The sequence below is a fragment of the Passer montanus genome, unplaced genomic scaffold, assembly GCF_014805655.1.
Source record: "Passer montanus isolate IOZ18808 unplaced genomic scaffold, ASM1480565v1 scaffold1, whole genome shotgun sequence".
Taxonomy (NCBI): Eukaryota; Metazoa; Chordata; class Aves; order Passeriformes; family Passeridae; genus Passer; species Passer montanus.
In genome coordinates, this window is record NW_024356504.1 from 23,506,418 (window position 1) to 23,529,607 (window position 23,190).

The following is a 23,190-nucleotide window of genomic DNA, read 5'->3' on the forward strand; positions in this document are numbered from 1 at the left end:
GAATTATCTGATAAGAGAATATTATGCAAGACTGTAAACATTCCACGAAAATCACTGTGAGGAGGATTTCATGGAAAAGTACACACCAAGTCATTACAAATATTTTGTCGTGTAGCCAAGGAGTTTCAAAAGTTCTTCATTTGGCTTAACTACATTGCTCAAGGAGTTTTATTCTTGGATTCCTTGAGGAAAAAAATAGGTTTCTGAAGAAGTAACTTCTAAATCTTTGTTCCTAATTTTGATTTTGGATTTTGCTGTTGCAGAATCACTGGTTTTAGCAATCTCATTGGACCAGCCATCTTACAGGCCTGACTTGTAGCCCTTTGGGAGTCTTTGGAAGTATTTCCATTAATTTCACTGATGTTTAGATTATATTCCTTCAAGATCACCAACACTCCAAGTCCAGTATTTCTGATATTTTTTAATAAGAGATCTCTGTCTGTTTCCTAGAAATGGAAAAAATAATATGTTTTTAACAGTACACAATTTTTACTTTTCTGTGGCTTTCTCTGCTGATGTTTGAATTTATTTGTGGCAGTCTCTGTGCACTGGTAGGGGTCCAGTGGGGATTTTGACTCTAAGTTGTGGCCTAAAAGGCACAGCTTTGGAATCTGTTGAAGGGTGAGATTTATCCTTGCCAAAATATTGGTAATCAAAACCAATTTCCAACAAAGAGAGTTTTCCAAAATCAGTCCAGCCTTTTTTAGTTGTCTGTTTACAGAAAACAAAAGGATAAAAAAAAGTAAGTGTAAGGTATTCAGGGCAATGGGAGAAAAGGGAAAGTTTTAGGGATTGTCTTACCCCTTACCTGTGTTCTCCTAAACAGATTTTAATCAGAGGGAGCCTTTGAGGGTGGTAAAGATGAAATTTAAGCTTCCCATTGTCTCAAGTAAGATTTTTTTCCTGGGCTGGCATGTCAGACAATGAGGTATTTCCCATTCTTCCCATCCAAGACAAGACCTTACAGAATTCAGGAAAAAAGAAAAACATTGGCTTCTCCTTACCTCCGCTAAATGTCATTCTAAAACTAACAAAACAAACAAACAAAAAAAAAACACCAAAAAAACAAAAAAAAAGGTGAAACTAAAACCATGGAGAACGTACATAAAAATATCAGAAAATATTCTTGCAGTTTCCACAGTTGCTAAATGTCATTCTAAAAATAACAAAACAAACAAACAAAAAAACAAACCAAAAAAAAACCAAACAAACAAACAAAAAAACCACCCCCAAAAAAAAAGGTGAAACTAAAACCATGGAGAACGTACATAAAAATATCAGAAAATATTCTTGCAGTTTCCACAGTTATTAACCTGAATAAGAGGAGAACCTGAAACTCCACAGAAGGTCGGTACAGTCAAATGAGGGTAGGGGATGCTTGGAACAATTCTCTTCACTGTGCACAACAGTGAACCCTTTACACCAGTCCTTCTGGTATTAAATGGATTTTCAATGGTGGGGGTGCATACAGGGAGGTAAAACAAGCCAAAAGTCACAGCTGGGAGCTGCCAGCAGCATTTCAGACTCAGCCAAAAATTGCCTGATGGATACACACGTTGGGTACTCAGATGTCTTCACTCTGTTAGAAGGAGACAGTGTTTGCCTGATCTCTCCTGGCATGGCAGAGTGGGGAGGGGCTGCAGGGGATGGGCTGGCTCTGCAGGGAGGATGGAGCAGCCTGGGGAACCAGCAGAGGGGGAGGAAGGCTGGAGGAAGAGTATTAAGAGCAACAATCTTTGCCTTTTTCTTCAGACGCAGAACCAAGTGTCAGGATGGAACTGAATGATAACACAGTCACAAAAATGCAAATACCTAAAGGCCTCCAAAGGTGTGGTTTTTGACACTTTGCTCCAAGTGTGAAATGTTCAGGATCCAGAGTCAGTGTAGGAGGTTTGAGTGGCCACAGAAGACCTGGGCTACAGAGGAGTGTTGAGAGATAAGTCCCATCCCTCACACACTTTCTGGTCAGGTGGAAGCATCCTTCCACTTGGGTACCCCCAGGAAGGAAAGGAGAGGGGAGTTTCATGTTCTGCTGCTCAAAAAGTGTGGCTAGCAGTTTCCTTTTGCACTCGAGCCAGCAGGGAGCTGTACAATCCTTTATTTGCTTCTGCTTCCTATGAGGAATACCCTTAACATGAGGCTGTCCCCTGGGGTGTCTTTCTAGGCAGAGAAGAGATTTGTTATTCACAGGTGACATAGAGAGCATGACCCTGCCTGTACAAACACTTTCTTAGTAGGACAGTGTCCTTCAGAGGGAAAAGATGTCTTCACTATAAAGTTTCTTTTTTGCAAGTCTGAATTTACACATTTCACTTCGTAAAACCCTCCTCTGTCCATTTTTGTTGCTATTTTTTTTTCATCTGACTGAAAATACCTGCCAACTCCAGTGACAAGAAATAAACTCTGTGCCCCAAGGGCAATTTCCTCTGTTGGTATGGGCTGGCTGTGTCCTCTGATTCTTCCAGTCCTTTCTGCAGCTCCTGAGCAGGAGGAAAGTTTGGCATAATGGATTTTGACTGAGTCCCCAAAGGATTCTCCTCCCCCAAATCCCACCAAAGGATTTTTCTAACAGGGATGAGAAGAGGATCAGTTCTGGGATTCTCTCTCCCTATTTCTTTTAGTCACCTTTTCACATATATCTTAAAGAGATGCCAAAAATCTTAGGATCACCAAAGTGCAGTATTCGAACTTCTTGTTAGCCCAAACAACTGCTCCTTATCTCTTACTTTAGGACTGCACAGATGACATGGAATGGGGGGAAATTCATCGGAACTTATGCCCACTTTGGGGAAATAAGCAGTGGCCATACAGTGATAAGAGTTTGTGTTTCCCTCTGTTTTGTGTTCTTGTGTACAGAAAAGAGCATTGCTGGCTCTTCAGAAAATAGTGCAAGGAGTACTGTATCTAATTTAGAGGACCAAGCTCTTCATTTAAGTGAGAACTAGTTGTGATTTTTAGGGTAATAATTCATTACACATAAACATATCCTCCTTTTCTGAGCTTTGGGATTACAGAGAATGATTTCTACATCAGATCATTTGGTGTGTTCATCTTTCAGCTCCTAATTCCCTTGTGAGAGGGACAACTCTTTTAGAGAATCACTCCTCATTAGCCAGTGAAGGAAAATACAGGACTTCAAACTCTAAAGCAGAGACAAATTGCAGGAACCTCATGATTATCTCCAGGTTTTTTCAGGCTAGCAAGAGCATGAGTGCCTGGGCTGTGAGACAGCATAAGTGCTCTTATTAGAGGCAATAAATCAGTTCCTTGTAACTGCAGTGCCCCGTGGCATGGATCAAGGCAGGGTGAGCTCCCTGCCCTGACCTGGAGCCCTCCCAGCTCTGGCAGAGCAGGGGCAGGAGCCTCTGTTTCTCTCTCCTCACTGTTTTGCTGCTCTGACCACCTGAACTTTAACTGGGCGCAGTGTGCCCTTATTAAACCTGCAGAGTGCCCCCTCAGTGCCCTTCTTGGATGGCACCACTGCCAGGTGCCAGGGCACAGCCAGGACTGGTGTGTGAATTATTCATATCAGCTCCTTATTTAATGGGAAACCCCACACTGTTGCAGAGATGTCACAATACATCACATTGCAATGTGCCTTTGCTCCAGAGTGCCCCAAGACATGTCTGAGAATGGCTGTTGTTGCTCAGCAGTTCAAACCCAAAAATGAGTATTCTATGGGAAGAGATTGGCAATTACCAAATATTCACAAAGAGGACACTCATGTACATCTATGTGTATTGGAACTGGCTGGTGGTTTCCCATCAGAATCCATTTTCACAAAAGCATATGATTTCCATGAAGTCTGTATGAAAGAGAAATCTTTCATTTCATTTTTTAGAAATTTTTTTTTCCTTCTTCTTCCTAGATGGAAATGGATACATGATTAAATAACCAAACAAACTTCATTTTGATCCTCCTTCTGCAAAATTAATATTAATGACTATGGAAGTGTTATTGAAGCTCTTTGCCTCTCCTTCCTAAGTCTTGACTTATTTTGTCTCAATAGCAAGAGAAAGAGAAATGGCTTCTCACAGCCTTCATGCAGTCACTGTTGCTCAGAAATTTTCTGACTGAATTTTCCCACTGAGTGAACTTTCCATTTAGAAAAGAATTTCCTTTGAAAAAGCAGCAGAAACACATTCCACAGGAGGTTTTCATCAGTATCAGCAGTGGAAAGGCATGAAGTGGAAAGGTGTTGCCCATCCCTTGAACCATTTCATTTAGCCTTTTCCTTTTCTTTTCTGAAGAAATCAAAACTCTCAAGGGCAATCCCCTCCCAGGTGTTCCAGCCAGGGGTAATAATGAGAGTCAGAGCAGAACCACCAGCTTGGACTGAAAACAGACTAGAACCAGCCCTGGAACTGGCTGTCCACATCTCTTCTCTCATCCTCCTTTCCCACCCTGGCTGCTACAATTTGTTGTTGTGGGAGAGGCTCTGTAAGCAGATGTTGAGTTCAGGGAGAGCTCAATTCCTGCTCTGGGGCAGACCTGGAGGTTGCTGCCACTTCCACGCAGATGGGGCCTCTTCCAAGCTTTCAAACAGGATGCTAGGAGTAAATAAAAAACATCAGAGCTGTACTGAAAGTGTTATATCAATGGTATGAGATGCAAAATATGGCAAAGCTATTGGGTGAATGAAAACAAGAGACATGGGAGTATTGCAGTGCAGATCACTCCCCTAATTTGATTCAATTGCCTTTCCACATTCATTCCAGACAGAAAAATGCTGCAAATATCATTTCTTTTCAGAGATGATGGGTTAGTATAAGTATTAATAGGAGTATTCATCATGATCAGATTAACTCTAAAGCCCTAAGAGACAGGAATCCCAGCAGATTTAGGAGGACAGTTAAGCTCCTCCATAGGATGCTCACCATAATTTATTGTTTCAGAATTCCTGAGAAATCCCCTGGAGAATCCTCACTGCATCCCTGTAAAGGAATCCAAGGCATCAAAGTGTGTTTTTAAAACTCCTCCCCTTCTTCCAGTCTGTGTCATACACAAATAGGAAATGAGGTTTAACAATTTTGTTAAAACATTTGCAATTACAAATAAGAATTTTATGTCAAGCTCCCAGTGACATATGTTCCACTCCACAACCTTATCTCAGAGTAGATTGCTTTGGAAAAGACAGAGATTTATTCTGAAACATTTTTCTTTCATCTCTTTATAGTTCTTTTGATGATTTTAAATGTTTGTGCTATTGGTACTTACATACAGTAAATGATAAATGATATATTGTAACAACAACTCCACGAAGCTGAATTGCTTTTTTTTACTGAATTTAGTGAATTTACTGCCTTGAAAGGTAACAGATTGATAGCACTAGTGAATTAAATCCTCTCTTTATCCCCAGAACAAGAATAATATGGGCATTGCAAATATTTTCCAGGCCTATAAATCAGCCATGGCACCTCAACTCTCATCCACAGGGACCTGCTGCTCCCTGCTTGTGTTTTGCTTTTTTTTCTAAAGCTTCTTTAGGGATTTTACACAATACATCAATTTTAAGAAGAAGAGGGTTGTGGAGTACATCATAAGCCTCTGGTTTATGTATGAAACAAAAATTATTAAATTATAAATTATTAGAAATATTAAGGAATTTATGATTTGGTGGTTAGTGCTGCCTCAGAAGGTGGAGCAGGGGCTGCTGAAATAAACTCCTAATCCAGCCATGGATGGGAGACTCCTCCACCTCTCACAGACACTGTTTTCAAAATCTCCACTCTTTTACTGAGGTCATAAACCTCCAAGTGGCCACCTTGGAAACCCCAGAAACCATAGAAATGTTGGAAATACAGTGCTGCCTTCTCTCAGATATATTTACTTCGTTGCTCTCAGTGAAGTTAATCTGATTTATACACATCACCCCACAGGAAAAGCAAGTTTCCAACAGAGCTCAGAAAGACCTCATGGGAGCTAAGGGTCAATTTCTAGCCAGCCCAATAATTTATTTTCCACAAGGCTTCCTCTGTTCAGTATTCTCCACCACACATTTTGCAAAATCCAGATTTTCATCTTTTGAGACAGGTAAAAATCAATTCATTACTGAATTTTTCTGAAGAAAATTGTGTGCAGGGAAAAAGCAGGTGTTAAATAAAAACTGAGGCACTCCAAACACATTATTTCAGCTCTTATAAATAACAGTTGTCTCTTAAATTCATCTCTTGTAAAGAGATCTCATCTAATTCACCTGCCTTTGAAAAGCCAGTAATATGAAACTAATGGAATAATATTTATTGTTATAGACCAGTAGCATTTTAGAGGCAATGAAGGGACTAGAATAGCTTTTATTTCATGTGGGTTTTTTTCACCAAGGTAAGTATTCATTTCAAATATCACATAAATTGGAATCATAACTCTGTGTTACAAACCTGTGTGGCTTTTTGGGCAGTAGATAATGGGCTGCTCATAAATAATTGCCTTCCTGTCTCCCACTGCACACAGACCTCCCTCGGGCTAGTTTTGCAATGATTTCTTTCTTTCTGCCCAACTTTTTCTGTTGTTGTCCATTTTGACATTTTTATGACCTCATTTTGGATTAGCTGTTTCAGCCACCTTTTTAAGGGACATTTCACCTCCAGAGTAATGGCCCTTAGCTTCTAATATTCATAAAATTCAAATCTTGCCTTCAGCCAGTTATTCCTGTTGCTTCCTTCTCCAGTTGCTTTTCTATCCTTTCAGTTTGATTGGCAACATGAGTTTTGCTGTGAACCACCCAAAAATTCTGCAGTTGCTGCTTCTGAGGGTCCATGAAAACACAACAAGTGCAGCAGAGGTAATTTTTCTGTTTTCAGCTTTATTTTTTATTGTGGCTCAAACCAGCGCAATGCAGAGACATGAAATTAGTGGTGTATCAGAGCAAATCTTATGAAAGCATTCTGGTGTTTATCTGTATAAACCCAAGAAAAAACATTTTTACTTTATTAGGGGCTTTAATAACATTTACCTGTTTGGATTTTACGGCCTCAGTGTCACATGATGTGTTTTACACAGCTGACTGCTTGTTAATTGAATACTTCAATTCAGCCTCTAATTCTGCCTTTTAATGGTTGAAAGGCCATTAAAGCAGTTATTTCTCTAATAGCTGTGGAGAAAAGGTGATTTTTTTTTTTTGTTTCACCCCAACCAACTCTCTCCCTCACCTCTGGCTGAGTGCTCTGAAGGGGCTGACCAGAACCTTTTGGTTCAAGCTTGGTGCCAGAGCAGCTCAAAGCTCATTTTCAGAATTATCTCACAATGCAAACAAGACAGACCTGCTCTGTGTGTGTTTTCCACAATAAAACACTCAGATCAGTGTTTCCTGTTAGCTCATATTAATTTTATTTATATACTATGTACTATATACTATATAGTATATACTATATACTATATAATATATAATATTATACATTGTGTATTATATATTATATATATTATATATATATATTATATATATTATATATATATATTTTAAAGTTTTATTAGCCTCAAACAATGGTCTGCTATATATATCATAATATATATAATATATAATATTATAGTATACATTGTGTATTTTATATATATATATTTTTATATATATATATATAAAAAAATTTTTTTTAAGTTTTATTAGCCTAAAACAATGGTCTGCAGAACTCCTTTCAAAAAATTTAGCCAAACCCTTTTTTTCCAGTTAGAGAACCTAGATGAAGCTAAATAAGTCCTCAGAAAATTGCACAGGAGGAATGAAAGCTTGATTTGTTTTTTTTTTTTTAATTTCCCCAGCACTCTCAGAGCTTCATAAAATTCTGGTTCAAGTTGAAGCACACTGGGTTGCAGGACACTTCTCTGCAGCTATAAAAAAAGAAGCAGATGTTTGCACCTGCCAGATTTGCTTCTGACTCCCATGCTGTGAACGTGTAATCACTGCAGGTAATGGCATCTTGCTGAAGAGTTAACTCAATAATTTGCATTAAGGGACATGGAGCTTATGATTCATTTTGTTACAGCATTTTGTTACACACTTAGTGGAACTGACTCAATACCAATGGCTAAATTATGACTAAATACCACTGGCTAAGTTATCAAGGTATCTGATTTTAGAACTCCATCTTAATGTGCTTTGCTCCTTTTTGGGCTTGCTAATGTATTGCAAATTGTCAATTCTTTAAAATATTCTAGAAAATGTCAGCTCACATCCTTGCTTGGCCTAAAGTCAAATGTAACAAATGCTTTGGTAAATAATTGGTGTAAGACTAGAGAACAAAGTCATCCATCACGGAGTCACAGGTTTTGTTTTGTTTCCAGTAAGTTCCTTCAGTGCAATTTCCTTCTGTAATAAATCTTAGATCTGTGATATTCAATAGCATTACACAACACTGAATTTTCTCTGTGTTTAACATAGGCTAAACACCAATATGAAAACCAAGAGCTTACACAGACCTTTCACAGCATTTTTGAGTGTATAGTGGGCATAAAATATTTAAGATGTGAGCCAACTACTGCTCAGCTGAAGAGGAAACTTCTGCTATTCCCCCAGTGCTCATTATCAAGTTTGCTGAACTTTCCTCAGGAGCAGCTGGTGCTGGGCAATGCCTGATGAAATGAACAGTCTGGCTTGTCACATCACAAATGCTTCCTCGAGTTTGGAGGGGGTCACAGAGCAGAAATTGGCTGTTTCACGGAGCAGGAACTGTTGCATCAGCCACATTTCCAGCTTTTGGATAAAGCCTACCCCAGTGCCCCTGAGTGAGGATCCCCCTGGCCCTGCAGAGCCCGGCACTGGAGATGAGAATCTGGGGAATGGGGCTCTTCAGTGGTGTAAAGGGATCTCAACAGTTTGGAAAGGCATGCCTCCTTTTCTAGTGTGAATCAGTGAATCTGAGAATCTAATTCCCATTATATTAACCTTCTCTAATGCTGTGATTTTGGTTTTGATTTATTTAAATTCTTTGGAAGGCAAATCAATTAGTAAAAGATTCAGTTGCACAAGCTCACGGATACATGAGGGTCTAAGTGGTTCATTAAATCAAAGAATAAATGGAAATATTTTTGATAAGTTCTGGCTTTCTCTGGGTTTTAGGATCTGAGTCAAAATGGTACCAAAACACAATGCAATTTGGTCCATTTTTTTGGCTGAAATTATTGAGAATTTCAACGATTCTATAAGATTTTCAGATGAATTATGAAGACCCTTTTATCACCAGTTTCTCTGAGTTTGTCTTACCAAAACTGACTCCAGGTTTAGTTGGAAAAAACTTGCAATGTTTTCCCCTAAACTAGCAGTGTGAACCCATTTTCAGTTGGCCAGGATTCCACTACCTATTCTTCCAGGAGATGCTAAAGCAGAGATTAAACTCCAGGGAAATACATGACCACCAGACCCATGGATCTGGAGTCTACAGGCAGATTCCAGTCTCTCGTGAGGTTTCTTGTTATTTTTTGTGAGGTGGAGGCAAGATATAGGTGGTATTTTAACATTTACACAAGGGCAGTGGATGAAAGCATTGGCATCTCAAAAAGACTGTGGAATTTCTGGCATATCTGCAGCATTTCCTACAAATTGCTAATGTCATTTGGTGACAGGCTGCAAATAACTTAAAATGGTTAAATATGCTTGTAGATGGGCTTGTTGAAATCTTTGATCACAGAGAGAAAGGGACTCTCTTAAAAACCTACTGTTAACAGTAGGTAAAAAGTTAATGAGAAACATGTAAATAATTAATTCTTCCTCTAGAGGCAGAAAAGATTTGTTGTTACTGTTAATGGACTCACTATATATGTTGTATTGTCTTTTCTGAAGTAAGCACTCAATTACTTGATCTCCATACAAAGGGAAATAATTTATTGCACCAATAGCTTTAATACTGCTTTCCCTGAAAACAGTATTTTCCTGGGTTAACTACAGGAGCATGCCTTGATGATAACACATGGCTCAGCTAAAGTGACACTTCAAAAATAAACAGGATCTTTTAAATCAAAAAACTGGAGAAGGAAAATATGGAAAAAAATTCTGGCACTTGGTATTTGCAAGAAAGCTATTGCAAAGCACTCGTAACTCTCTCAGATGACCCAGCTGTAATACTGCATTTAAATAGATTTCCTTCCTCCACACAATGTTTTCTGAAAGAGTTGCTCCAGGAGAAGCAAATTTATTTATTTGTATTCATTTATAAATATAATAAGCAGAGTCTGAAGGTCACAGCCTGAAGGTCATTCAGGTCAAAAATACTCAGAGGATTGTTCAGATGTGGTCATTCCACAGCTGAACTGAAAATACCATCTCTCCCCACTTTATTTGGTATTTTGGCAGTGTTACAATGACCTCTCCCATAATTTGACATTGTGGTATTAAGTAATGTGACTGCTCTTAGCTGGCTCAAGGAAAAGAATTCCTGGATAGTTGTGATGAACTCCTAATTTTAATTCAACCTTTCTGACCTCATTCTCTGCATTGTTTTAGAAACTGGGCTGAAGCAGGGGCACCTCATGTAGTGGTGTTTTGTCATGAACCAGAGGATAGCTGGGTGTAAAAAAACATAAAAATTGCCAGCCAGGTCCTTTCTGGATAAGATAGTCAGCTCGTGGTACAGCTTCATATGTGTGTGACACACACCAATGGTATTTAATCATTATAAATGCACAGCACCTACTGCTGCTCCTGCTCCTGATGGAAAAGCTGCACCTTGGCTATCGGAAGCTATTAATTTTGATTTATAAGTAAACATAAGTGAATAAATATAGTGGAAGGATTTCTATTGTTATTTTGTTGTTATTGTTATTTTTAATTATTTTATTTTTTATTGTTATTTTAATTTTTTTAATGAGAGTCATAGTAAGTTCTGTAGCATAGAAGAAGTTTCCATAGCACAGAAAAAACAGGGGAAAGAAGCAATTTAAATATCCCAGGATATTTTTTGTACTGATCATCCCAGGAGGAAGCCCTGGCGAGGTCCCAGCAGGGCTGCAGCCACATCCATGCCCACACTAGTGCAGGACCTGGCCTAAGTTTGTGCCTTCCCTCATCCTCTGCATCACCACCTATTCCCCCAATCTCCACGAATTCCCTAACAAAAGGTTCTTCATCCCCACAGCCAGGTGCTTCATGCAGCCTCACCATCCTCCCCAGCAGAGTCCTGCCTCCAGGCAAACCTTTGCAGCTCAGGCAGCAGATCTGCCTGAGCATCCCAAAAAGGATGCCCATCTCCTCTGAGCATCCCAAAAAGGGATGCATTTTAAATTTCAGCAGGAGTTTCAGGACACTGAATTACTTCATCATGTTTTCCTCATTCCCCATGGATGTCTGAAATAGCTGGAGGTGTCACAGCTTTTATAACTTTGTAAAAACCAACAGGCTGATGGAGTGGGGGTGGTAGGTCTTGTGTAGCTCCAGCAATTGTTCCTCTGCAGAAATGGGAATCTCACTGGCTTTTCACACCAGGGCTGCCACTCATCTTCACTGAGGGACCCCAGCAGATTGTCTCCCCACAGCAACAGGCACATGCTTGAGCCTTTTTTCCTGCTTCCTGTGAAAGCTTTCCTCCACTGATCCAACTGTTCACAAGTCTTTGGTCATTTGGTGGGTGGGAAAAGCTTCTCACAGTTCCAGGCACGCCATCCCTGTTTGTGCCTTAGGCTACAGGAGATGATGAGCCTTGCCCACGTTAGCTGAGCTGGCAGCCCTGTGCCTTTGCAGCTCATTGCTGCTGAATGCCACCCATGTGTCACAGCACCTCACGTCCTCCCTGGAAAACGCTTGTGTCAGAAATGAGGCTACATCCAGCAGCCAGTGATCCTGCTGCACTGACAATTCCTGCAGGAACCATTCCTGGGCCTTTGTGACGTGCTAGTCCCCACATCTGGCCGTGGCAAGCATCTCAACTCGCCAGTGGACATTGCTGTTTCTGGGTTTCTGCTTGCCAGGCTGGGTGTGAGCAGCTGCATGTGACCTAGCAACAGATCTGGAGAGCAAATGATACCAGTCCTGATGGGAATTAAAATCATATATCTTTTACAGGGCACAGCTGCTCTAGGGGTGCTGCTCCCCACGCAGAAATGCTGTGAAAAATGTTCCTCAGTTCCCTCCTTGTGTCATGCAAGGCAGACATGTTTTGTTATGTATCTATTTAGCTGAGTCTTACACAGCAAGCAGCCTGGGGAAGCATCAGCAGGCATCAATAATAGAAATAATTAAGAATTACGTGATGAGGGCTTACCAGGCATGTTCCAGTGTGTACCAGGGAGCTGGGAGTCACACACACTCTCATCTCCGAAGGAGCTCTCCGCTCCCTGAATTACCCAGCTGCCCAGCAGATGGTGGTATTATTTCAACTACTCTGCTCTGAGCTCCCTGGGAAGCAGCCAGGCTGCACGGAACAACCATCGGGAAAGTTGGTTCGGGATTTCACAGCTCACACTCTTGCATTTGCAGGTTATTTCCTGCAGCATCCTGATATTCCTTCTCGTAGAAATAAATGTTACTGATGTGTATCAGCCTCCTGGTACCCAAAGGAGACTTAGAAGAAGGTTGAAGAAGGACTTTTTTCAAGGGCAGAGAGTGACAGGACAAGGGGCAACGGCTCCACACTGACAGAAGGCAGGGTCAGACTGGAAATCAGGAAGAATTTCTTCCCTGTGGGACTTAGAAGGTTGAAGAAGGACTTTTTCAAGGGCAGAGAGTGACAGGACAAGGGGCAAGGGCTCCACACTGACAGAGGCAGGGTCAGACTGGAAATCAGGAAGAATTTCTTCCCTGTGAGGAGGTGAGGCCCTGGCACAGCGTACCCAGAGAAGCTGTGGCTGCCCCATCCCTCTGTTCAAGGCCAGGTTGGATGAGGTTTTAAGCAACCTGGTCTAGAGGAAGTGTCCCTGCCCATGGCAGAGGGATTGGAACAAGATTCTGTGATCTATTAAGTTAAATTAATCATATCTTGCATCAAATGCTGGCAACATGAGGGAGATCCCCTTCTCACTATCAGGAAGAAATAATTGCTTTAAAGGTCTCTTTTACAGAAATTTCAATCAGCTACAAGCAGCATTTGAGCCATGGCCTTGTGGTGTCATTACCTACAGGGAATTCCAGCCTTTTCCACAGCTTATGTGGGACAACGCAATTACTCATCTCTACCAGCAATAAGCTGTTTGTTTTTCAGTTCTTGTAACATTTTATTCTGCTCTGGTTCTTTCCTCTCCTGAGCAGATACTTCATTAGATTTGACTCTCTTCCATCTCCTTTTTGCAGTCTGAGTTGTGTCCTTTTCCCTCTGAGCTGCTGGCACATCTACAAACATCAGCTCCTCTCCTGGGTTTTTGGCTGCCATGGAGCAAGATTCCCCAAGGGAGAAGTAAACCCCATCCCAGATCTGATGGTGTTGGTGCCTTTGGATGGGAGCTAGAGAGGGGAAATAGCATTTTTAGTGTGGAGTCTCTCTCTCTACTCTCTTAAGTTGTACTTAATCTTTTACTTTACTATAATCCATTGAAGCCTGACATGGTCAGTCACCAGTTGGGAATGATCATCCAAAGGCAGTTGGAAAAATCTGCTGAATAATACTCAATCATAATTGATAATATTTAATAATTGATACTATTCAATCAGTTGTGACCTGACACAATTCCAGATGAGTGAGGAATGGCATGTTTCAGTGCAGACATCATGAGCTGCTGCACATATTTATTTAGCTGCCGTGGATTTCATGAATACTTTATATGAACCCAAAGTCTGGAACACGATGCAGTAATTTTCCTGATGCCAGCAGGAGCAGAAATTTGTCATACCTATTTAGGTCTTGTGACTCCATAGTAGAGTGCTAAGAAAGCAATAACTGATTATGAATATTGAATATGATGTAAAAAATATTTAGGACCAAACTTTTTTTTTTTTAAAATATTGCTCACCTGCAGCTTTCTTTGAGCTCTATCACTTAACCTGCAGCTAGGTGGCAGAGAGCTGGCAGAACATCCCATCCTCTGGAAATCTGGCCCTGGTGGGAAGTCAGGAAAATCAGAATTTTGAGACCCCGACAGTGCAGATACAACTGAAATTTGAGGGTGGGACCCAAGATTCTGTTTCAAGTGTCTTTCCTCAAACAGCTCAGTCCATCCCTGGCCAAGGCTGGTACTGCAGAGCTGTAGCCTGGGTTGCAGTTATCCCACCCACTCTGCCATGCACAGTGAGGGATCAAAATGTGAGAGACATGAGAAGGAGACTGCTCGTGAGGACTGCAGAGTATAATTTTTGTAATATAAGGCAATTTATATGTAAAATATCTGCAATCTGGAAAAAGCGTCTTAAATACAATATTCCAAATTCAGCAATAAAAATCCTGTATCAGACAAAGATAAAACAGTGTATTAAAAACATGTCACTCAGAGAGGAGGTGTTTGTGAGGGAAACAAGGATTGTAATGTGGAGTTAAAACAGTGGTGACGTGAGCAGGGTCAGTCATGCACAGCTGATCCCTGTCCCCAGCAGGGCCAGGATGGGAGTTTGGAGGTGCAGAAGAACTTCACACTTCAGAAGGGGTTGTGGGCACCAGGACTCTGCACTGGGGCTGCCAGGACTGTGGATTTGTGGAATTGGACCCTACAGTAATAGGAACTAGTTGCTGGTCAAGTGGTAAATTCTTCTAAATTGGCTCAAGTGGGAATAGTCTAGAAATTCCTTTCTTCTTTGTGTCCCAGGCCCCAAAGGACTTCCTTTTCAAACAGTTAAAAATAATTAACAAACTAATCAAGTCTTATCTAATCATCCTGGTTATGAATATTATGAATATTACCTTTGAATCTTACATCTCCCTGGACTTTTAGATGGCATTTCACTGCACTTGATCGCTACACAGAAGATTTCCTTATAACCCAAAGACAAATAAACTAAGGAGACCTCTCAAAGTAGAATTTAGAAGCAGTTCCCTAACTTACAGAAAAAGCAGCTAAAAAAATTCACCAAAGAGAGTGGAATAATGCATACCCTACATCCTTGAAATGAATTTTAGACAGCTGTAGAAGAACTGGGACATTTCAGTTGTACTGTACCAAAAATGAGGTCACAACCTAGCTTTCATGGGAATTAGATCTTTATATATCTTGTCTGTGCTTGATTACAGTGGTGGGATGAAGTGCAAGAAGTTTTCTAATATTCTCTCTCTCTCTCTCTCTCTTTTTTTTTAATTTTAATTTTTATTTTTATTTTTAATTATATTTTTATTTTTCCCCTGTTAAATCTATTTCCAAAGTAGTAAGATGGAAGGTTTAGATGCTGGAATGCAACTCTGCCATCAAGCAGTCTTGGTACAGAAGACATAAACATGTAATACAGTGTGTAATTTAACAGGATTATCAGAAAGTGTTACCCAAGATTTTGTTCTACTAAATGTTCACCCATCCTTTGTCAAGTATTTCTAATTACCAGGATTTTAATGGTAATGTTTAACAGCCCCAGAACTCCAGGGTCTTTTAATATCTGCCACAACTGAGTTTTCAATTATCATAATTCTGTCCTTAATTTCCATCATCATAATTATCCTTCATTACAGCAACATTCTTAAACTGGACTCATCAAAGCAAAATTTTTCCTTGTTCAACTTGACTTGCAACTCAGACTGGGATTTAACCTCTCAAACTGTCATTTCACTGTAATTTCAATAAGTGGAAAAAAGCACCAACCCACTTTGGTTTCCCCCATGCAGCAGTTGTTGTTTCGGTGTGGGAGACACACCATCATTTTTGTCAAAACTGAGAGTCAAGGGTTGAGTATTTATACAATTCTTGTAACAATAGCAGCAACAGTGCAAGATAGAACTCTGTGATATTTGCAACAGTCCCTCACATCACAGCATGGCTGACCTTCAGAGAACCCAGCATGTAACAAAAGAGCATTTGTAGTAGATAAGAGCCATCTCTCTGATAATTCACCTATCTTAGAAGAGCAATCCATTTGATATGCTATTAATATCATTAAAAAATGCTAGGATACCAGCAAGCTACAGCTCTTAATTTATTTAAATTTCTCATATGCAATTCATTTCCAAAGTGCCTCAACGTTTGCATTTGGAAAATGTGATGAGCCTACAAAGGAATTTCGATGTTCTCAGTGTCAGATCTTCCAGCCTCCAGCAGCTGGGAGTGACCTCAGTGTGATGGCAAAGCAGGATGGAGTTTGTCTGCCTCCAAAAGGGGCTTTCAAGCCCACTGAAGCAGGTCACTGGAAGCAGTGGTGCACTGCTGCATGGAGTCATTCTCCACCTCACCCTGAGCTCATTGAAAGCAATTTTATTGCTGATTTTGTGGGAACAGACTCCAGCTCTCCATCCCTTTGTCGGCGTGCTTTCAAAATCCCTTCTGCAGTGCTTCATCCAAGAACTCAATTTCACAAATTCAGATCAGGAGGACTGAAAATCAAATGTAGCTGTGACAAGCAGGTCATGATAAAGGGTTGGGGGCTGTTTATTACTTTGAGTAGTTCTGTGGTATTTCCTCTCTTAAGCCTGTGTAGCAGCCTCAGCTTAGAAGGTTTGTAAATTAAAACTAGAATATAAGAAATACTACATCATAGAGAAAAATAACTGGCAATCTCACTTTATTTGATGAAGAAAAATAACTGGCAATCTCATTACCCTCTTCTGTCATTGCCCTGAGGGATGCTGTGTGGTGCAAGGAGATTGTGGGGTGTAAGCCAGCCCTGGTACGCAGCTGCGCCTGGGAGTGCCTCTAGAATTTTGGACCAGTCACTTGACCTTCTTCCCTTTCATTCAAGAAAACTGGAAAATCAGAGGCAACAGAGACCCAGAGAGTGAAAACTGGACATTGCTTATAGCAGTGTTTTTAGAATGGTGAATTGCAAAGCATAATTTGGGAACAGCAGCTTTGTTCAATGCTGTAATAACGTGTGTGCCACATGCAAGCAACAATTCTATATATACAGAGTGCAATATAAATTTATGAGATTTATAGATGCATGTCTTTGCTTTTTGGCTGTCTGCTATGCACTAAAGAGATCTTCTTGCAGGTGCCTAAAATCTATAGATAGTAAAACTGTAGTCCATACTCAATTGCTAATTAATCTAGATCTTCTCTTTACATTTTATTAATTTTAATGTAGCTGATTAGCAGGCAAAAGACATGATTTATGTACAGGCTGCACTTAGCTCATTGCAAGAGGCTTAAGCTCTCAGCTGTAGCATGAGAAGGAGGGAGCCTGGAAACATTTTCCTTCTCTCTCTTTTGCATCCTTGTTCTCTGCAATCCAGTGTTGACTGCACAGTCTGGCCAGGAGACACAGAGCCATTCCTGCTCTTGGCCATACCTGATCTTGGTGAGCATCCTGCACATTCCTGTTATTCCTGGTCCTGCTGACCATGCTGCTCCATTCAGGCTGGAGTGGATGGCCTCCAGATGTTCCTCCAATGGGCACTTCTGGATTCCCTTGGTCCTGCTGCTCAGGGGTACAAAATCAGCCTGGATGGCATCACCTGTGAGCAGGGGACACTGCAGGGCCTGGGGTGCCCTACTGAACTTTTTAAGAGGTTATCTTGGGAACCTTGGAATCCTCAAGAGGATTCATGTTCAGTTTGATTCATGTTTGCCTGGGAATTTTTCTGGGGGTGCAAATCTGCATCTGGGTCTTACTTTTACCCCCACTAAGTGCCTTTGATCCAAAACCTGCAACTGTTGTAAATGGGAGATGGTAGACAAAACATACCCCCTCAATGGTAATAAAACATACTCCCTCAAAAAAACCCAACAAACAAACAAACAAACAAAAAAGCACAAAACAAAAACCACAAACAAACAAAAAAGGACACCATAAAATATATTTTCCATCTAAGATGATAGTTAATTTACTTTTTAGAAGTTTTACTTTTTGTTACATTTTAACAAAATATTCTATTTCACATAACAGTTCCTGAGCTGCTGACAATTCCAGAGTAGCAGCCTGAGAGCAGTTTTGATTTTCCTTTCTGATAAAACTCCTCCTGTTCTCACAAATGTTGCTACAGTTGCAGTAGGATAATGTTAGCAGTGAAATCTACCTGTGTCAGATCAACGTGATTTGATTTATAGTCTATATGGAGCTACTTAATTCACAGCTATATAAATAAATATTTTAAAAAATCAAGTACTGCAAATAATAAGTCAGAGTGGGAATAACTAAGATAGTTTATGGAAATATCAATAATGCCATGAGTATGTGTGTGACACCAAAGAAATAAGCAATTACAAGGCATGACTTGAATACTACTGCTGTGGTAGTAAAGCAGTTTGAAGCAAGGATGAGGATTTTTATTTCTTGATGGCATTTTGAGAGCCAGCCCCCTTACAAGCTGGTGATCCTTAACTCAATCATGTTAAGAACTGTCCAGATTAAAGCAAATTTGTGTACGTGAAAGAGTAAATAAATGCATGTGCTTGATCTTACCTGTTTGTTTTCATGCAGTCCCAGTGTAACTGCTCTTTACATTAATGGTCTTAAGAACTGTCCAGATTAAAGCAATTTGTGCACGTGAAAGGGTAAATAAATGCATGTGCTTGATCTTACCTGTTTGTTTTCATGCAGTCCCAGTGTAACTGCTCTTTACATCCATAAAGTTAATCAACATCATGGCTGATAAAACTTCTCCTGTTGTGGCCCATTTACAATTTTTAGAAATTATTGGCTGGCTTAAATAATGAGAGGATGAAATAGCATTTGCTTCTAGTCGTTGGACTAGCTTTGTGCTGCAACACTTGCAATGTACAGGAATGTATAATTAAAAATTATCTACTATGTTTTAACAATATTTACTGAAAACACTTTTGTTCACACAATATTGCCTATTCCTCTTCAATTTGGGTTTCTAGTAAAAACATGTGGAATTTCAGGGGTGATCAAGAGAGGCAGCACAAAGCATTGGCCCAAGCTCAAGTAAATTCATAACTGAGTTTTATCTGTCCTGGATGAATTAGCAGCTCTTGCTAAGCACTGCTCTGGGTATGGCCCATCTGCCTCTTCAGCACATTCTACCCAACATCTTCTGTAAGGTGGAAGCAAACAAAGAGTCATTCTTTGCTTAACCTCTACTTGAAGGAGAATCTGTCTCATAAATGTTGGGCCCTGAGTGGGGAAAGTATCTGAGCTCACCTGGAGCCAGCTGTGCTGGGAGCTGGCTGCATTGCAGGAGTCCTTCACAGCTGGAATTCCTATTTCATCTGCTGGGACAGAATTCAGTGCACTTCATCCAAGCAGCCCCCAGAAGAGGCAGGCAGGCAAATTCTACCAGAAAAATCAAAATTTGGCTGGGTGTGGAGAGTTGACTCTGGCTTGAGTTACCTTTATGAACACGAGTGCATATTTCAAACGCTGCAAGCACATATGGTAATGGCTGGCAATTAGGCATCCCCTGACAAGGATATTTGTCTTCAAAGTCAACAAATGCAGTATGATTACCCTTCGTCTAGGTAAAGAACAAAAGTGTTGCAGTTCCTTATTTAAAATTATGTACTTTGTCATTCATAGAAGTCTAATCGTGCCATCATTTAATAAAAAAATATTGAAGGAGCCAGCAAGATCTCAGCAAGGAATTTTATCTGTCCTTTGATTGCAATAACTTACAGGCCAAGCAGAAAAGCACTAAAGAGAATGGAAAACATTCATCCTGTTCACTTTTCTATTAGCACAGGATTGTTTTGCCTTCTGTTTCATCAGTGTCTTGTCTAGTCTGGTCTCCAGTGTTCCTATGAGACTTCTGAAATAATTTAGCAATAAAATAGATAGTGCTGTTAAAATTTTCTCTTTGATATGTATTGGCATTTGTCAGATATTTCACTTTTCTCTGATTAAGAAGAAGTGGCTAAATGTAAACCTTAACCAATCTTTTTTTTTTGCAGGGTGTTTTGGTTTTTTTATTATTATTAAATGTGATGAAAACAAAGATTTCTTCTTTTTAAAGTCACACTAAAATCAGGATTTGGTTATGATCATGTTGATAAAATTTGACAAGTTGCATTTATAACCTCTGAGTTAATGTCCTGTCCAAAAAATCGTATTTGTGTGTCCTTTTAATCACATTTCTGTCATTGATAACAAGAAGCTGCCCTATAGTGCTTGTGATCAAATCTGCTATTCATAGGCGTGTTTTCAGATGAAGCTGTAATAAAGAAATATTTTCAATGGAGCTTTCTTTAACAAAATATTAAATGCACTCTTGCAAATTAAATAAAGTATAAAAGAAAGCATGATAAATGTGAATATGTCAACAGTCAAAGGCTATGCAGTCCTGCCCTTGACTGACTGAGGGAAAGCTTTTCTGCTTTGGTAAATATTAAGAGTAGACTCTGCAAAACACTAATTAATGTGCACAGTGCCTATTGACTCTCAGAAAGACAGGACGTTTCAAGGTCACTTATCCATTTTCAATTATTCCATCTTTAGGCTTTAACAGGAGACTCACATCACCATGGTGTTCAAGAAAAAATGGCGTGTCATTTATTAGGAGCTACTCTAATGAGTGAAAAATCTAAAGCCATTGTATTTAACTGTTTAAAACCTTCCATTAGGGGAGCCTTGCCTGGAGTTTGGACAGGGGATCCAAAATTTCCTTGGATGTTGGGGAGGAAAAAGTGTAGTAATTTCCTCTGATAATGAATGCAGAACAGCTAATCTTCCTCTGACTCCAAAACACTTTTACCTGGGCCCAAAGTGAGCTGTCATTGGAAAAAAAAAATCATAAATAAATGCTTTAATAGCAAGAGCAGACTGAATTACTTCCTGTAGAGGAGAAGAGTTGTTATGACCAACATCAGATTAAAAATGAGTGTTCCAGAATAAATTCCTTATTGGATGTAAAACCCACTACCTGTCCTTCCCTAAGGAACTGAAGGTTGGTTGTTTCTTTTTAAGAGAAAAAGCCAAAAGACTATAAAGGCAATAAAGAGGAATCATACAGTCTGCCAGCAAGGCAAACACAGAAGTCTGGATATGTGTATCCCATTTTGCCTTGTATGCTGACAACTGATACTGAGAAATACCACCAGCCCATACCTCTGTCCTCCCACTGCTCATCCTAATCTTGACTAAAAAGAAAATTAAAAAATGGAGTCTAGTTATAAGAATACAGAGTTTCCTGTCCTGGAACAGTGGGGAGCCAGCAATGAAGGGAAACATTGAGATAAAAGTAGGATTTCATGAACAAGGAATATTTATATTATAATTAGCCCAAGAAGAAAAATGCGTTGTGTGAGCATCAGGAGGCATATTTTGTCCTGTGATACCAAAATTTCAATTCACCTCTGGGATGGAGGCTTACAAAATCCTGAGGTGGAAACATGTTGAAACAAACTGTTCCATTTCCAACTCTGGCACCAGCACCACACAGGGTGAGCCACCCACTTCTGCTCTGTCTCAGCTTCCAGCTCTGAAAACCAGGTTAATAACACCTATCTCACAGAGAATTCGTGAGCTTGCATTTTTCAGCCAGATTGGAGACAGCCAGAAAACACGCTGAGGTAATTGACTGATAGTTGCAAAGCACTTTGAATGTAAATATCCAGTAGCCTGACTTTATTCAGGATTTCTTATCTTTAATTTCCCATTTACAAACATGTGGCACGCTTTTTAGTTGCAAAAGGCATTTTTTAAGGGAGCTTACAAGTGGTAGCATATCAGAAGATCAGAACAGGGTGGATTTGTTGTGCTTCTTTCAGGTTAACTGTTTGCAGCTTTTACCACAGAAGTTTCAAAAGTGCAACCTAACAAATCTAAATGCCTATTTAGCTTCAAAAGCATTTGGAAAACTAATAGCATGATGGTTTTATTCCCATCATTTCAGTGATTTTTCATCTTTCCATTTCTGTCTTACTCTTGTGCTTTTATCCTTTTTAGTTTTTATTACCTGATGTTTGATTTCTTCCCAGGCACCTGCAGAAAAAGGGTGAAAGGTGGGATCCAGAAAATCTGCTGGCACCAGCTGCAACTTCTTCCACACAGAAATGCTCCCAGGGAACATCTGTTCTTCCTCAGGGACTTGCAGAGGTGGGTTCCTCTTCTTCCTCCTTTTCCTTTAGTAAAATACTGATGCACGTGCTGTTTCTCCTGGATAGGCATTGCACAGTCATGATTGGAGAATTATTATTTTTATAGTTATTTAACAAGACCAAAATGTGTGGATCAAAAACATTTCCTTTCCGGAGACTGCTGTGTTTTTTGACGGATGAAACAGTTCCTTTGGATGATCTAGCACAAACTTTTAGGGGTTTAATGAAGAGACCAGGAAGGCTTTAACAGGGTCAAAGACCATTTTAAACACCACACACTTTGGTGACCCTGCTTCACACACGTAAGGAAAGCCCAATCAGCTGTAATAATATGCCTTGCCACACTGAAGTGTATTGAAGCTCATCAAAGCTCCCATTTTCCACTGTGTTTCAAAGCTCCTGAAATCTGAACTTCTACCAATTGGCAGCACAAGTATTCAGCCCTAGATTTCAAATTGTCATGTTGCTTTTGCTAAATGGGAATGCTTTTGAGACAATTGTGTTCCTGCTCCAATAATCTCTGTAGCTGCTTGTTTCCATCAAACCCTTCCTCTGTGCTGGAGTGATTGCAGTTTCTTCCAGTTCAGGAGCACTGCTACAGGCAGGCTGGTCAGAACTAGCTCTGGCATGCCTGAAATTCTGACTCCTGCTTCTGCATGTCACTTTTCATCTTGTTTGGGCTTTAAGATGAGGGATCATTGTGCAGTGTTGTTCCAGAAGGCTTCAAAGTCATTGATCAAGAAATATGAATCCATCACTCAGTGTAATTGGCTGTGAACTGTCTTCATCCCGCAACTGGCACTTTGGCAACATCAGAAGGGATGCACTTTTACTGAAATAGCCATCATAGCAGGATCCTGTGTCTTGCTCATGCAGCTTTTACTAACTGAGAATGCAGAGGATAATTTGACATCGCTGCTCAAAGCAGCTGGGAACAGTCCTTGAGCCTGCTGCACGGGCTCTCGTGGGCAAGTCTTTTCTGGCATTAAAATAAATGAATTTATGGTCCTAGAGTTGGGTAGCCAACTTCTCAAATGAAAATTACTGCACAGCAGTATCCAGAGCTGTCACAGCAGAGTTTTCAAAGGGGTCTGTCTCAGTGAAGGCCCAGCTGTTGTCAGTGCCATCACAGTGGGTGAATAAATATTGGCTGGCCAAGAGGCTGCTCTGACAGGGACATTAGGTAGGAATTTGAAGTGGCTTCTTGAACAGGAA